This window comes from Protopterus annectens, chromosome 14.part0 (assembly GCF_019279795.1).
Source record: "Protopterus annectens isolate FY-2018-M chromosome 14.part0, PAN1.0, whole genome shotgun sequence".
Classification (NCBI taxonomy): Eukaryota; Metazoa; Chordata; order Ceratodontiformes; family Protopteridae; genus Protopterus; species Protopterus annectens.
In genome coordinates, this window is record NC_056748.1 from 819051020 (window position 1) to 819066875 (window position 15856).

The 15856-nt window shown below is 41.5% G+C and overlaps 1 protein-coding gene across 2 annotated transcripts in view; it reads left to right on the plus strand.

Moving 5' to 3' along the window:
• The window catches only part of NT5C2 (5'-nucleotidase, cytosolic II), a 2665542-nt gene that overhangs the window by 1920436 nt on the left and 729250 nt on the right, over nucleotides 1-15856 (plus strand). The gene's annotated exons all lie outside the window — the stretch shown is intronic.

The window sequence follows — 15856 nt, forward strand, 5'->3', positions numbered from 1 at the left end:
GAGTTTTTGCAAGCTGGTGTTCACCAAGAAGCAGACATCTTAGTTTAAGATAAGATTTTGCAACAGGTAGGACAGATCCGTTTGTTGCCATCAGGTAACAGCACCTTGCAACAGACTTTTCATAATGGTCTCACATTTGGGCATCTCATGTTTGGGTGAAAGTTTTCCCGTGTTTGTGTGTGTTTATCCTTGCAGTGGACACTGATAAAGGATTTGGTAAAAGATGAGCCTAAGATGAAGTTCAGATATTCTTTATCATTCTGGCAAAGTCATCATGTATTTTATCCTACCCATGCCATCAGTTATGAAAATTCATTCCCATTCATACATAAAAAACAAGAAAATTTGCATGCAGCACACAAAATGTTTATATAGACCCTACCACCAGCTGAACAATGCTGTCACCTTAATCATCCCTAAAAATGAACTTTTTTGCTGCCAGCCTGAAAGCAGAATTTGCTTCATCTGCTGTGTGTGAGCCATTGGCAGGTAAACACCTCATTGGAGATGCTTTCTTTTCTAGTTGCTACTTTTAATTTTTGTACATGTCATCCAAGAAAGTGTCACTGTGGAAGGCAAATTATTCAGAGATCATTGACTAAAGTGTCATTTTTGCTGTGGTGCAGAGCATAACTACAAAGGTTTTGCTATTTGTCAGTCCTTCATTTTCAACATCTTTCTTAACCATTTCTCCTTTCAAGAGCTCATGCATGGCACAATGTCATCTGGACACCATCGGCTCTGAATTATTCCTTGATGCACTTGACTCAGATTTCCTTGGAACTGAGTGCTTTCTTGAGCTGTGAAATCAGAGTGGACAGCTGGCGATCGATTTCAACCTTAAGGTGTTTGGAGTTGTTGCTGCTCCTCAGTGCTTCTTGCTGAGATACTTTGGCTCTGGTCACAGTGTTGGATCTGACTGAGCTGGCAGATGGTTCATGGGATCCCTCTGGTTTTTCGGATCTTTTTAGCTTTGGTGTCTGCATTCTGTGTTGTATAGAAAGGATAGATGTTATGTTGTCCTATCTCACCTTCATTCTTACTGGTTGGGTTCGGAACCGAGCCGTGGTTCTGACTCGGCCACATACTAAAGCTCAAGGACTTCCACTGGCTCATGGCTGTATCCCTATCCCATCATGCTCTAGTGAAGCTCTTCAGGTCTCATTTGCCACTAAACAGATTGGAGGCTTCCATCTTAGCTCTGGCTGATGAACATTTTTTCACCTTTGTTATCCTTTTGTTGTTAAAAATATTTCCTGTTCAGCTTAAAAATAGTGTTTACTTCTTGTGCTTTTTGTAGTTTCTTAGCAACATTCATTGCTGCTTTTGTTGCTTATTATTAATAGTTTTTTTCCCAATTACTTGAAGACAAAGAGTGTTAGCCTGTTTATGTTAAAGGGTTCCGCTGCCCATTTTACTTAGAGAGCATCATGTTATGATTTATCATTAATATTTTTTCTTCCTACTAATTAAAAAAGAAATTTAGAAGTGTTAGCCCATTTAAGCTAGAGGGCTTCCGTGGCCCATTTTAGTTAGAGGGCTGCTTAACTTCTCCTTGCTAAATTTCCTGCATTTAAAAAAAAAAGTTTGTTTCACATATAAGTTATTCAGTGTGTTAATTAGATGTTGTAGCAGTTTTTTGTTTGCTCTTGTGTGTGTGTGTGTGTGTGTGTGTGTGTGTACTCTGTCATTGAAGCATGTGCAAGGAGCATAAAGAAACTAAGCCTGCCTTCAGGCTTCAAAAAGTGTACTGGATGCAGTCAGAAGATGTATATCACAGACTCCCATACCTTATGTTTTTACTGCTTGAGAGTAGTACATCTTCAGGAGTCGTGCTCGATCTGTCACTCTTTTAGCTCTAGAGTGCTGTTAGAGCATAAAAATAAACTAATTGTGAGAGGTTTGTTGAAGTCCCCCTTCCAAGAAGATCTAGAAGAATGTCTTGCACTTCAGGATCATTGAAATCTCCTTCATGCAAATCAGACAAGTCTACCAAAAAGTTCTTCCCCTTCTTCAGGACATTTGGATCCTTGTAAAAAGTTAAGAAAAATTGCATCTCCGGCTCCAACTACTTCGGAACTGACAAAATCTGCCTCACTGGCTCCAGCTTTATCGGTGCCAATGGAGTTTGAACTCAGGAGCTGGTCTCCAGAATTGGAGCCGGTTACTCCTGTTTTGAGATCACCTATTTTACAGTCAGTAACGTCTGCTGCCCTGTCCTCTTAAGTCCTCCAGGAGTCTTTCTGATGATGATGTGGACAGGGTGGTACATAGGCTTCTAAAGTCACCGGCGATGTCTAAACTCCTCTCGGCTCCAACCCACAGGGATTTGGTGCCAGCCAATGCCATCCCACCAACATTGATTCCTCCTCCAAGCCGACCCGGGACCTCGGAGCTGGGATGCTTGGAACAGATTGTTGTGGAACCATCGGTGCCATGAACCATCCTTGTACCTTTAGAACCGACATCTGCTCTGACATCCTTGGTTCTGTCTGACGAGTCTAGGAGTCAAAGCTGTCCAGTCGGGTCCAGGGAGGGGAGTCGGATCGGACAGTAGTCGGATCCGACCCTGCCTCTCTGGGCTTAGGCGCAGATGAGCTTGGCTCCTACATCGGCTTCGGAGCTCACCCCCTTGGTTCCAGGGTTTCTTCTGACTCTTCGGAGCAGGATATGTCTTTGGATCAGGAAGGCGGGCTTTCGAGTTGATGAGGAGGGTACTGTCTCGTGAGACAGCTCCACTCAAAGGCTCCGACATTCCTCCCCCTAAGGCCCTGGCATCCGTCTCTGCACCACACCTTCCACAGAACAGTGGAGACCCTAAGCCTCAGGGTACCCCATCGGGTGAACCCCTCTCTTCCGAAACCTCTCCAGAATACCCTTCTGAAGAGGTCCTGCATAAGAAACTCTGCAAGAGAAGACATTTGGACTCCTCAGATGAGTCATTCACCTCGGACACTGACCTCGATGAGTCGGAAGGGTCCCCACGATCACCCTCTGAGGATGTCTCTTTCGCAGATATCCTAAAAATCCTTAAGCAGAGGGGCGGCTGGAAGCCCATCAATCCTTCTGATGAGGAGTCTGTTTACCTTTAGGTCTCGCCCTTCAGCCACTAGGTGTCTCTGCCTTTGACAAAGGTATGGAACTTGTTAGTTGAAAAGCGTGGGAGTCTCCAGATGCAGTGGAGCCTGTCCCTAGGAGGCCAAATAAGTTCATTATAGCGCCTTCAGATTAAGGATTCCTGACTAAGGGCGTCCCTGTAGATGCTATAATGGTGGCAGCAGCCACCAAAAAGGAAGTTTCTAAAACATCCTCATCTGTCCATGCACTAAACAAGGAGTCTCTTACGATGGACAGATACGAGAAGCGCACGTTTGCATCAGCAACTCTTGCACTCCGATCGCTAAACTATCTGATGCATTTTACAGGGCTACAAAGAGATCTCCTAAAGGAGCTAGGAGATGCTATCCAAGGTACAGTAGCCGCAGGGGTAGCAGACAAGGCTTCCTCTCAGCTCTCCACCTTAAATTCTGTGGTCAACTACTCCATGAGGCTCATTTCTTATGCAGCAGATGGAGTGAGCAGAGCAGCGGGTTCAGGAATTTCCCTAAGGAGACATTCATGGATGCGCTTATCCGACTTTGTGGAACCTTTCAAATCTTTCCTTCCTAATACCCTATTTGATGGCTCATCCTTGTTCGAGCCAGAAGTTAAGGAGGCGCTAGCCAGGTGTGAACAAGAAGGAAAGACTTTCACTCTACCGTAGGAGTCCATTTTTCCATACCTTCCTGATCTTATGCAGAAGGCTAGAAAGACGGGAAGATGTGGTTCCGTAAATCCCAGAGAGTTTTTCAGGACACATGTGGTGTCTCTTCCCCTAGGGGCAGAGGGGGAAGTACAAATTTAAAACACAGTCCGTGTGGCAGAGGTGGTCCGCAAAACCAGGGTGACAGAGATTCTTTCCGTGGTCGGCCATTTCAGCACTCCTGAAGGGAGGCCCGTCTGTCGAACTCTGGAGGCAGTCGGGGATCGCTTATCTTTGTACCTAGAAGCCTGGCTGTAAAGAGCAAAAGAGAAATGGGTACACAGTATCATATCCAGAGGATACGCCATATCTTTTTCTTTTCCTCTTCTAAATATAAAGAAAACCCTGGATGTTTCACCCGGTCAGAGGGATGAAGCAGCTCTAGAAATTCAAAAGTTGCTAGGCAAAAGAGTCATCCAAAGAGTCTCCACAGATCAAATAGGATCCGGAACTTACTCAAGATTCTTTTTTATTGTCAAAAAGAACAGGGGACTGGAGACCAGTTTTGGTTCGCAGCACATTAAACGAATCAGTAAAAAAGACCAAGTTCCTGATGGTAACACTGCAGTCAATTCTTCCATTTTTGGGAAAAGACAATTGGATGTTCTCTGTAGACCTCCAGGATGCGTACTACCACATAAAGATGGACAGGCCATCCAGGAGTCATCTGCGCTTCCAGCTGGGAGTCCATCATTACCAGTTTCAAGTTCTGCCCTTTGGTCTCACTACAACCCCCAGAGTGTTCACCAAGTCCACGGCAGTAATCACAGTTTACCTGAGGCGTCTAAGATTCTGAGTGTTTCCGTATCTAAATAACTGGCTCCTAACTGCCACCACGAAGCATCTACTACTAGAATCAAGAGACACCAGTCTCTCTCTCTCTCTCTCTCTACTCTCACCTGGGAATTGCAAAAAATCTGCCTTGTTGGCATCACAACGTATCATGTTTATAGGAGCAGATCTATAAAATTACCCATGTCTCACCAGATTCTGCTAACAGTGTCCTGCAAGAAGGACCTTCACTGGTGGCTTCACTCCAGTCACATAATATCAGGTCAGCCATTTCTTCCTCCTCAGCCAGTGGCCACAGTGACCACGGATGCCTCCCAGATAGGGTGGGGGAGGCATTATCTGGGCAGGACAGTTCAAGGCATTTGGCAGGATCACGAGGCCCACTTGAACATCAGTATCCTAGAGATGAGGGTGGTGCTTCTGACGTTACAGGCACTCCAGGACTCTGTTCCACTTGGAACAATTGCAGTACAGAGAGACAGTATGTCGGTTGTCTGGTACATAAACAAGGAGGGACCAGGTCTTACCCACTTTGTCAAGAGGACCTCAAATTATGGCAGTGGGCGATCTCCTCCAACGCTTTTTAATAGCGACTCACATCCTGCGGAGATCCAAAGTGATAGCAGACAAACTCAGCAGAGTAATTCTCATGCCTCACAAGTGGTCCCTAAAACAAGAAGTAGTGGAGAGAATCATCCACAAATGGGGCCAGCCTTGCTGCGACCTTTTTGCCACTTCCATGAATGCCAAATGCAGCAGCTATTTTGCCCTAGTCCTCCTGGGGAGTCACCAAGGGATGCACTTGTACACGATTAGCCCCCGGGACTTTATTATGCCTTTCCTCCCTTTCCACTGATACCCAAGGTTCTTCAGAAAGCCAACTCATTGGGAAGCAAGCTAATTCTCATTGCCCTATATTGGCCTTGTCAGATTGGTTCCTCTTCCTTTGGCCTCACCTTCAAGAGGAGCTGTGGGTTCTGGGCCCAGTTCCAGACCTTCTGACTCATACGTTTGGAACGCTCCACCCTTGTCTTCAAACCCTCAAACTGACAGCTTGGCTGCTCCAATTCCAAATATAGCCAGTTTTCCTAACCTCCCTCATTTGGTCAAGCATATCTTGATCTCTTCTCATAAAGCATCAACAAGAAAATGATATATCAATAAATAGAAGAGGTTTTCTTCCTGGTCATTGACAGGACACATTGATCCCTTCTCTGCTCCTATAAGTTCTATCGTCAAATTTCTGGCAAAACTATGTAATGAAGACGCAGCTGCAGCTACCATTCGTGTACAGTTAGCAGCAATATCTAATTTCCATATAAGCGATTTTGTCCCTAACTTGATGTCCCACAAACCATGCAAAGCCTTCCTGAAGGGTACTAACTTGTTAAGATCACCCATTAAAACACCCCTACCACCATGAGACCTAAACTTTATTCTGTCCTTTTTGACCCCCCCCCCTTCAACCTGTGTCATCGTGTGATCTAAAGCGTTTAACGTGGAAAACAAGTATCTTGATTGCCATCACTTCTGCCAGAAGAGTTTCAGAACTGCAAGCTTTGTCAGTCAAGCCACCAATATATGTTTTTTCATAAAGATAGAGTATCCCTTCAAACAAATCCATCCTTCCTGCCAAAAGTATGTTCGGAGTCTAACTTAAATCAGTCTATAGAGTTACCAGTTTTCTTTCCAAATCCTGGCAACAAGGCACAATATAAACTTCACCAACTGGATGTTCATAGACAATTACGCTTCTTCTTAAATAGAACAAAGGACTTCAGGAAATCTGATCAGTTATTTGTGTCATTTTCAGAAGCAAAGAAAGGTGCTCCTATATCTAAGGTCACTCTTTCAAAATGACTCTCAGATTGCATCACTTTTACATATGAATCCAGTAACAAGGTTCTCCCCTTTAAAGTCAAAGCTCATTCTACAAGAGCCATGGCAACCTGTTCTGCCTGTAGAGCTAGACTACCACATGATAGCATTTGTGCTGCTGTGACTTGGGCAATGCTTCATACCTATATCACTCATTACAAAGTAGATTTGGCATCCAGGGACAGGGCCTCCTTTGGGTCCACTGTCCTGAAGAATATACTCCCGTGAGCCACCCAGGAAATATGGTGCTTGGGACGCTGTCCCAACCAGTAAGAATGAAGATGAGATTGGACAACATAACATAAAGAAGTTATGTACTTAACATAATGTTCCATGTTTGTTGTCCATCTCACCTTCATTCTTACACCCCACCCTCCTACCCCCGACTTTGGCTCCTGGAGGACAAAAGAGGACAAAGAGGTTCTTTCTCTGGCAAGTGTATCTTTGACCTTCTTCATGGTCTTCGTAATATGTATTAATGGTACCTTAGGTTCCTTTTGTTATCAGCAAACAAGATCTGGGGAGCTTCACTAGAGCATGATGGAATAGGGATATACGGCCCAGTCACAAGCCATTGGAAGTCCTCTAGCTTTAGTATGTGGCCAAGTCGGAACCGAGGATCGGTTCCAAACCCAGCCAGTAAGAATGAAGGAGAGATGGACAACAAACATGAAACGATGTTCTTCGTGTTTCACTGTTGCAGTCATTGCATTTGGGTAATCTGCTGGCAGGTTGCCCTCAGTCGGCCTGATTAACAAAGTCTTGTGTCCTGCATCGGTTGCTGTCCCTTCTTCCACAACGTCAGGTCGTCAGGGGTATAAAACATGCACCCGACGCCATTACATCAGTCTTTCTTGCCACACGGTGCCTGAAGCAGAAGCAGTTCCCAAGTGCCAGTCGACCATCTCCTGAAATTTTCATTTTCGAGTTTCAGATCCGAAGTCTTCAACTAAAAAGCTAAGTACCCCATTGGGTAAACGTTTTCTTGCTCCTTACCGATGTCAGTAAAAGTTCATAATTGCATTACTTGTGGTAAGCAAATACCTCATAAGGATTTTCATTTGTACTGTATTCCTTGCGTAGGCCCTGACCATAATGTACCTTGCTGTCGGTTTTGTGCTTTATTTAATCAACGCACTATCAAACGTCGGTACATTTTTGCTTCTAAATATTTTGACTCACGCTCTTATTATCCAGAAATGTCGTCGGTTAGCAATCCGACTACGGGAATACCTAAAAAACTAAAAGAAAAAACAGAGACAGGCCATTGAGGTCCAAAACTGCCGACAGTGCTTCTCCTAAGCCAGTCGCCAGTTCGCCGGTCCTCAGTGATGCGCTTTCGCAGTCCCTGATACCTGCTGCTTCTGATTCGCAGGCCTCTACTGAAACCCATTCGGAGTCCGGTATGACGTGAGATGCTTCAGTTATGGAACCCACAGATGTCTCTACCTTGGATGGGTCCAGAGCCACTGCGTAGGCACCGGCTTCTGAGGGTGTTTTCAGGCCTACAGATTTGTATATTAGACCGATGCCATCTTCAAAACTAAGACCAAAATCTCGACCTATGCCTAAAAAACGGACGCCCTGGGCCACATGTGCAGGCCCCTATGTCTAAGAGGCCTAGGCAAGGCATTGATTATGATTCTTCTGAACAGGATTCTATTTCTTCTGACTCTTCTAATGAGCAGGAATTGTCTATACCTACTTATGAGGACTCTGATGCAGAAGATCCCATTCCTTCTGCTTCTCCCCCTGAGGATTTTTCTTTTGGGGAAACTTTACATACGTTAAGGGAACATTTCCACTGGGAAAGTCAGGATTTCTCTGAATCTAAAAAGAGACTTGGGGATTTTCGTCTTCTTACTCAGCATAGGCCTTTGGCTATACCTCCTGTTCTAGACATTGTTGATGATGTTTTTTCAGAATCTAGTATGGCTCCTGATTCTCTGCCTCCGGATCCTTGTAAGCCAGACAGATACTACAGGGTCCCTGACTCCCACAAATTCCTTTTCAAAAATCCTGTTGCAGATCCTGAAACCATTTTTCAGGGTCCCAAGGGCATTTAGGCTTCTACAGCTAAAAATCCTACCCCTTCTGATAGAGATTCCAGGGCGCTGGATAGGTGGGGTAAGAAGGTTTACACTTCTGCAGCCTTGGCAATCAGGGCTTTAAACTGTCAATTTCATATGCTAAAATATCAACAGCATATCATGGGACTGCTTAAACAGAAAATGATGTTAATTTCTGACTGTGTGGAAAACAAAGATTTACAGGATTTATTGCATTCAAGTGAACAAATTAGAAAACATACTTTGCAATGTGGTTTTGATTCTTTGAAGGCCTCTTGCAGGGCTGCTGTAACTGGGTATGTGCTAAGAAGGCATGCTTTACTCAAATAGCAAAATCTGCCTGATCATGTTAAAGCAAAATTGTTGGATGCTCCTTTACAACAGGACCGTCTCTTTGATAATAAGGCTGAAGAAGTTTTAAAAAAGATGGAAGATAAAGCTAAATCTTTGCAAACTGTGAAATATTTCTTACAAGTGTAACCTCCAGGATTTAGTATGCACTGGCCTACTAAGAACTGGTCCTTTCCAGTTCCTTCGAGAGCCACTCAAGTCAAACCCAGACATTCCAAAGGCTTCAGTTTTCTGTCAAAAGGGGCTTTCAAAACAAAACAATGGGGTGCCTCCTCTTCCAAATTTGGAAACAATAAGACACCTCCCTATGGTAAGCAATCTCAATGACTTCCCTTTACACTTACCAAGCACTTACCTTTTAGCCGCCCCTTTGGGGGGAAACTGGCTCTTCATGCAAGAAACTGGCAGCTTATAACCCAGGACAAATGGGTTTTAAATATAGTATCCCAGGGATACAGATTTCATTTCCACACGTTGCCAAGTCCAAATGGATGGTCAGACCTACCCCAAAATCAGTGGGCAGAGGCCCAGAAACAAGTACTTTCCCTCATGAGCATGGGGGCTATTCAGCCAGTACCAGAAGAGGAAAAGGGACAAGGTTTCTATTCAAGACTTTTCCTGGTACCCAGAAAAGACAAATCATGGCGTTCAATCCTGGACTTATCTACTCTAAGCACCTTTCTGGACATTCCAAAATTCAAGATGCTGACTCTTCACCAGTTACTTCATATGCTAGGCAAAGATGCCTGGTTGGCAACTCTAGATTTAAAAGAGGCTTACCTGCATAACCCAGTCAGGGAATCTTGCAGAAGATACCTCTGCTTCAAAGCAGGCTACTTGCATTACCAGTTCTCTGCATTGCCCTTGGCTTATCTACTGCGCCCAGGGTCTTTACAAAGTGCCTGGCTCCAGTAATTGCATTTTGCAGGCAAAGAAATATTCAGATATATCCATACCTGGATGATTGCTTAATTCAGGCAGAAAACAAGGACACTCTTCTAAACCATCTGGCATTTGTAAAAAAAGGGTTCTAACTTGCCTAGGGTACACTATAAACAAAAAGAAATCACAACTGGTACCCTCTCAAAAAATTCCATTCCTGGGTGCAAGCTTGAATACAACTGCCCAGATGGCTTTCCTTACGCCAGAAAAGCAAATTCATTTGGTGACTTACTTCAAACAGGTGGCCACAAAAAACCCTGCTTTCTGCAAGGCAAATACTGCAAGCCTTGGGGTTCATGGCCACCTGCATTCTTCTAATTCCATATGCAAGACTGCATATGAGGAAACTTCAGTGGTACTTAAAAACTCTATGAAGTCAGCATTGTCACAGCCTGGAAACAATGATTCCTATCATACCTTGCCTGCAACTAGAGATGTTAAGTTGTCCATCTCGCCTTCGTTCTTGCGGTTTGGGTTCGGAGCCGATCCTCGGCTCCGAGTCGGCCATCTTCTATAGCTCGAGAGCTGTTTACTGGCTCGAGGCTACCCCTTATCCCAGCATGCCCAGCGTCAGCTACCCAGATCTTGTTTGCTGCTTCAGCTGCGAGGTTGCTTCCTTACTGGCTCAGGCTTAGTATAGTTTTTTTCTATTAATATATTGTTGTTTATTCTTGGAAGTTTGTCAAGTATTTGTATATTTTTTAAATAAAAAACACACCAAACAGCCAGTAAGTAGCAGCAATTCTCCTTATATTTCCAAGACCTGGTACCTCGGCATCTCGCCTTCAATGGGTCACAATACATTACAAAAAATAACAGTCTTTATATACAAATCAATTATAACAGTTATTCAATTAATTAAACAGTTAACCTCAAAAATGGAGGGAAAAAGCTTTTAAGTTGTTATTTTAAATAACTTATATATTTTTTCTTATCATACATACCCCAATATATTAACTTAATCCCAAAATTACTAAAAACTTTGTTATTAAATATTATATATCTCTCATGATATAATATAATTTCTTATAATGTGAATTATGAACTACAAAATGCAATGAAATATTAACATGCAAAATGAACATTATTATTGCATTGTAACAATTTGAATAATAAATTAATTAATTCTTCAAATGCCTAATTCTAAATTCAAGCCAAAAGGCTTTAATGTATTAAACTTCAGAATCATCCTAGTTTCAAGTTCTAACAATTTATCACAAATATTATCACCCTTAATGCAATGAGGTTTGCCTAATATACTGAATTTTAAACAATCAGATTTTCCCTCATGTGTCTCACAAAAATGCTTCGCAACCGGACTGAATACACTTGAGTTCCTAATGTCCCTTAAATGTTCTAAGATTCTCAGTCTTACCATTCTTTTAGTTTGCCCAATGTACCACATATTATGACAACTACACCCTAATATATAAACAACACCACTAGATCTGCAGTTAAAGTAATGCATGGGGTTATGGTTAACATTATTAATGGATCTGATGTTAATAATTCTGTCACAAATACTACAAGAATTACATCTAAAAGAACCAACTTTGGAGGCATAATCCATTCTTTTTGTACAAAGGTTATTATTTAATATTTCTTTTAAGTTCTTTCCTTTTTTATATGAAAATATGATTTTACGTGGAAAAAGCTTACCTATGAGCTCATCTTCACTAACCAAGTACCAAAATTTTTTAATTAGGGAAACAAATGTATCAGAAAAAGCCGTATATTTTGTTACAAAAAATATATTTTCAACATCATCATCATCTTTCTCAACCATCCCTGAAAATTGTCTATATGGCTTCCTAAAGCTTCCATGTTTGTTCAAAATACCATTCATATGATCCAATAGTAATTTTTCATCATAGCCCCTGTTATTCAATCTCAAAAATACCTCTTTTAACTCATAGTTTAATTCAGATAACATACTGGTATGTTGGTGTATTCTTTTGAATTCACCATAGGGCAAAGCTTTAAGTAAATGAGGAGGATGCATGCTAGAGGCATGCAAAAACATGTTTGCTGAGGTATCCTTTCTATAGGGTCTGTACTCAATCTTATTATTACTTATAAATAAAGTTAAGTCCAAAAAATTAATCTGATTCCGATTGACCTCATAAGAAAAGGACAGACCATGTTCATTATCATTCAATTCTTCAAAGAATTCACAAAACTCATAAATATCCCCTTTGCATATGAATATCAGGTCATCAATGAACCGTTTATACAAGATAACCTTATTATGAAAGAATATACTGGGATAAATAAACTTTTTCTCAAAAAAATCCATGTATATTACGGCATAACTGGGAGCATAGGCAGCTCCCATTGCCGTTCCTTTTTTTTGTAAAAAATATTCACCATTAAATGTGACACTATAGGCCTACCAGGAGGCTTGTTAAGATCCTTATGTACCTTGGGTAAGGCATATAGTATGGGTGGAACAGTGTCGGGGATTGGATCTTTCTTGGAAAACGTTAATGTTTTCCTAGATTCACAACTAAAAATTTACATCAGGAGGGTTAGTGCTCATATCAGTAACACCCAGGAGTTAATAAATGAAGTACAGAAGATAACATGGGACAGTGACTATTATTGGGTGACTATTGACGTTAAATCATTATACACTAACATCAGCATTAGATGGGGACTTGATGCAATTTCCAATATGTTAGGTGAAGGTCCCAAAACTAATTTTTTGATCTCACTTCTAGAATTTTGTTTGACCCATAATTATTTCACATTTAATGGTGAATATTTTTTACAAAAAAAAGGAACGGCAATGGGAGCTGCCTATGCTCCCAGTTATGCCGTAATATACATGGATTTTTTTGAGAAAAAGTTTATTTATCCCAGTATATTCTTTCATAATAAGGTTATCTTGTATAAACGGTTCATTGATGACCTGATATTCATATGCAAAGGGGATATTTATGAGTTTTGTGAATTCTTTGAAGAATTGAATGATAATGAACATGGTCTGTCCTTTTCTTATGAGGTCAATCGGAATCAGATTAATTTTTTGGACTTAACTTTATTTATAAGTAATAATAAGATTGAGTACAGACCCTATAGAAAGGATACCTCAGCAAACATGTTTTTGCATGCCTCTAGCATGCATCCTCCTCATTTACTTAAAGCTTTGCCCTATGGTGAATTCAAAAGAATACACCAACATACCAGTATGTTATCTGAATTAAACTATGAGTTAAAAGAGGTATTTTTGAGATTGAATAACAGGGGCTATGATGAAAAATTACTATTGGATCATATGAATGGTATTTTGAACAAACATGGAAGCTTTAGGAAGCCATATAGACAATTTTCAGGGATGGTTGAGAAAGATGATGATGATGTTGAAAATATATTTTTTGTAACAAAATATACGCTTTTTCTGATACATTTGTTTCCCTAATTAAAAATTTTGGTACTTGGTTAGTGAAGATGAGCTCATAGGTAAGCCTTTTCCACGAAAATCATATTTTCATATAAAAAAGGAAAGAACTTAAAAGAAATATTAAATAATAACCTTTGTACAAAAAGAATGGATTATGCCTCCAAAGTTGGTTCTTTTAGATGTAATTCTTGTAGTATTTGTGACAGAATTATTAACATCAGATCCATTAATAATGTTAACCATAACCCCATGCATTACTTTAACTGCAGATCTAGTGGTGTTGTTTATATATTAGTGTAGTTGTCATAATATGTGGTACATTGGGCAAACTAAAAGAATGGTAAGACTGAGAATCTTAGAACATTTAAGGGACATTAGGAACTCAAGTGTATTCAGTCCGTTATGAAGCATTTTGTGAGACACATGAGGGAAAATCTGATTGTTTAAAATTCAGTATATTAGGCAAACCTCATTGCATTAAGGGTGATAATATTTGTGATAAATTGTTAGAACTTGAAACTAGGATGATTCTGAAGTTTAATACATTAAAGCCTTTTGGCTTGAATTTAGAATTAGGCATTTGAAGAATTAATTAATTTATTATTCAAATTGTTACAATGCAATAATAATGTTCATTTTGCATGTTAATATTTCATTGCATTTTGTAGTTCATAATTCACATTATAAGAAATTATATTATATCATGAGAGATATATAATATTTAATAACAAAGTTTTTAGTAATTTTGGGATTAAGTTAATATATTGGGGTATGTATGATAAGAAAAAATATATAAGTTATTTAAAATAACAACTTAAAAGCTTTTTCCCTCCATTTTTGAGGTTAACTGTTTAATTAATTGAATAACTGTTATAATTGATTTGTATATAAAGACTGTTATTTTTTGTAATGTATTGTGACCCATTGAATAGATGCGAGGTACCAGGTCTTGGAAATATAAGGAGAATTGCTGCTACTTACTGGCTGTTTGGTGTGTTTTTTATTTTATTTCTGCGTTGTTTGTATATTTTTTGTCTAGATAATATTCCTTTATCCTGTATCGCTTTCTTGTCTTTTTTAGCTTTGTTGGCCGTCGCTCCATAACTCACAGGCCTTCTGTTCCCTTGAACTCATTTAAATTAGAGAGCCCCCCCCCCCCAATAGCCATTTAAATTAGAGGCTTTCCTTCTGTTCCTTAACTTTTAAAAAAAAAAGAAGGAAAAAAAAAAAGTCCATTTGTTTCTGTTTATTGTAGTATAGCTTTTTATTATTGTTGTGGTTGTTGTTACTATAATGTCTAAAGATACCAAGGTATCTGGCTTCAAAAAGTGTGACTCATGCTGTCAGAAAATGTCTGTGACAGATGGGCACACCAGCTATGTATATTGTTTGGGCGCTGTTCACCTGCAGGACTCCTGTTCTATATGTCACGCTTTTAGTCCAAGGGTCCTGCAGGCGCGCAAAACAAATTAATCCTTCGGGGATTATTGAAGCTTCAGGATTCTCCGGCTAAAAGTACTCAGCCAGCAAAATCCCCTAAGTCTCTCAAGCCGTCGGCTCCACATTCGGAGCCGACTCCTTTACTTGACCAACCAAGTATGTCAGTGCCAGCTGGTACCGACAAGACAACTCCTCCATTGGCTCCATCTGGTATTTCGGAACCGTCTCGGAGCCATAAGAGACCGAGGTCTCCGTCCTTGGAGTCCATCCACTCGGCACCTTAGTCACCTTTGTTACAGATTGAACATAGCCATCATTCTTCCCACTCCTCTCGATCCTCTAGATTATCGGATCATGATGTGGAGAGAGTAGTAAGTAGGTTGCTTAAGTCACAGGCACTGGCAAAAATTCTGTCCAGCCCACCTCAACAGTTATCGGCCCCAACCGCCTCTATTTCTGTTCCTCCTCCAGCTACATTTAGCTCGGAGCCAGAGACCATGGATCTGCAGGTAGTAGAACCGTCGGCGCCGATCATCATCTCTCCTTCGGTTCCGACGTCGGCTCCGATTACCTCGATTGTACCTTCTATCGAGGGATCTGGGCGCTGAGGCTGTCTCGTCGACTCTGAGGGGGAGATTGGCAACGGACCCTTGTCCAGCCTTGTTCTCCCCCTCGGAGCTTCGGTGCAGGTGAGCTCGGCTCCAACATCGGCCTCGGAGCCGTCGCCCTCAACGCGGAGAAAGATTCCTGTTTCTTCGGAGCCGGAGCTTTCTTTGCCTAGAGGTCGGGATGCCTTCGAGGTCATGTGGAGTGTGCTGTCCCTGAAACAGCTCTACTGCCAGCTCCATCGGCTCCTCCCCCCAGTGGTGTCTGTTCCAACCTCTACTCCTCCTCCAGACCCCAAGCGTAGGGAACGTATGCCCCAGGACACCCTATTGGGTGATCCCTCTTCTTCCAAAGCCTCCACTGATCACTCGGAGGAGCCTACCCAGAAGAAGAACTGCAAGAGGAAGCACATAGACTCCCCTGAGTCTGTTACTTCAGATACAGACATGGATGAATCGACAGGGTCCCCAAGGTCTCCCTCTGAAGATGTTTCCTTTTCGGACATCCTTGAAATGCTTAGACAGAGGAGGGACTGGACTTCCCTAGCCCCTACTGAGGATGAATCTGTATACC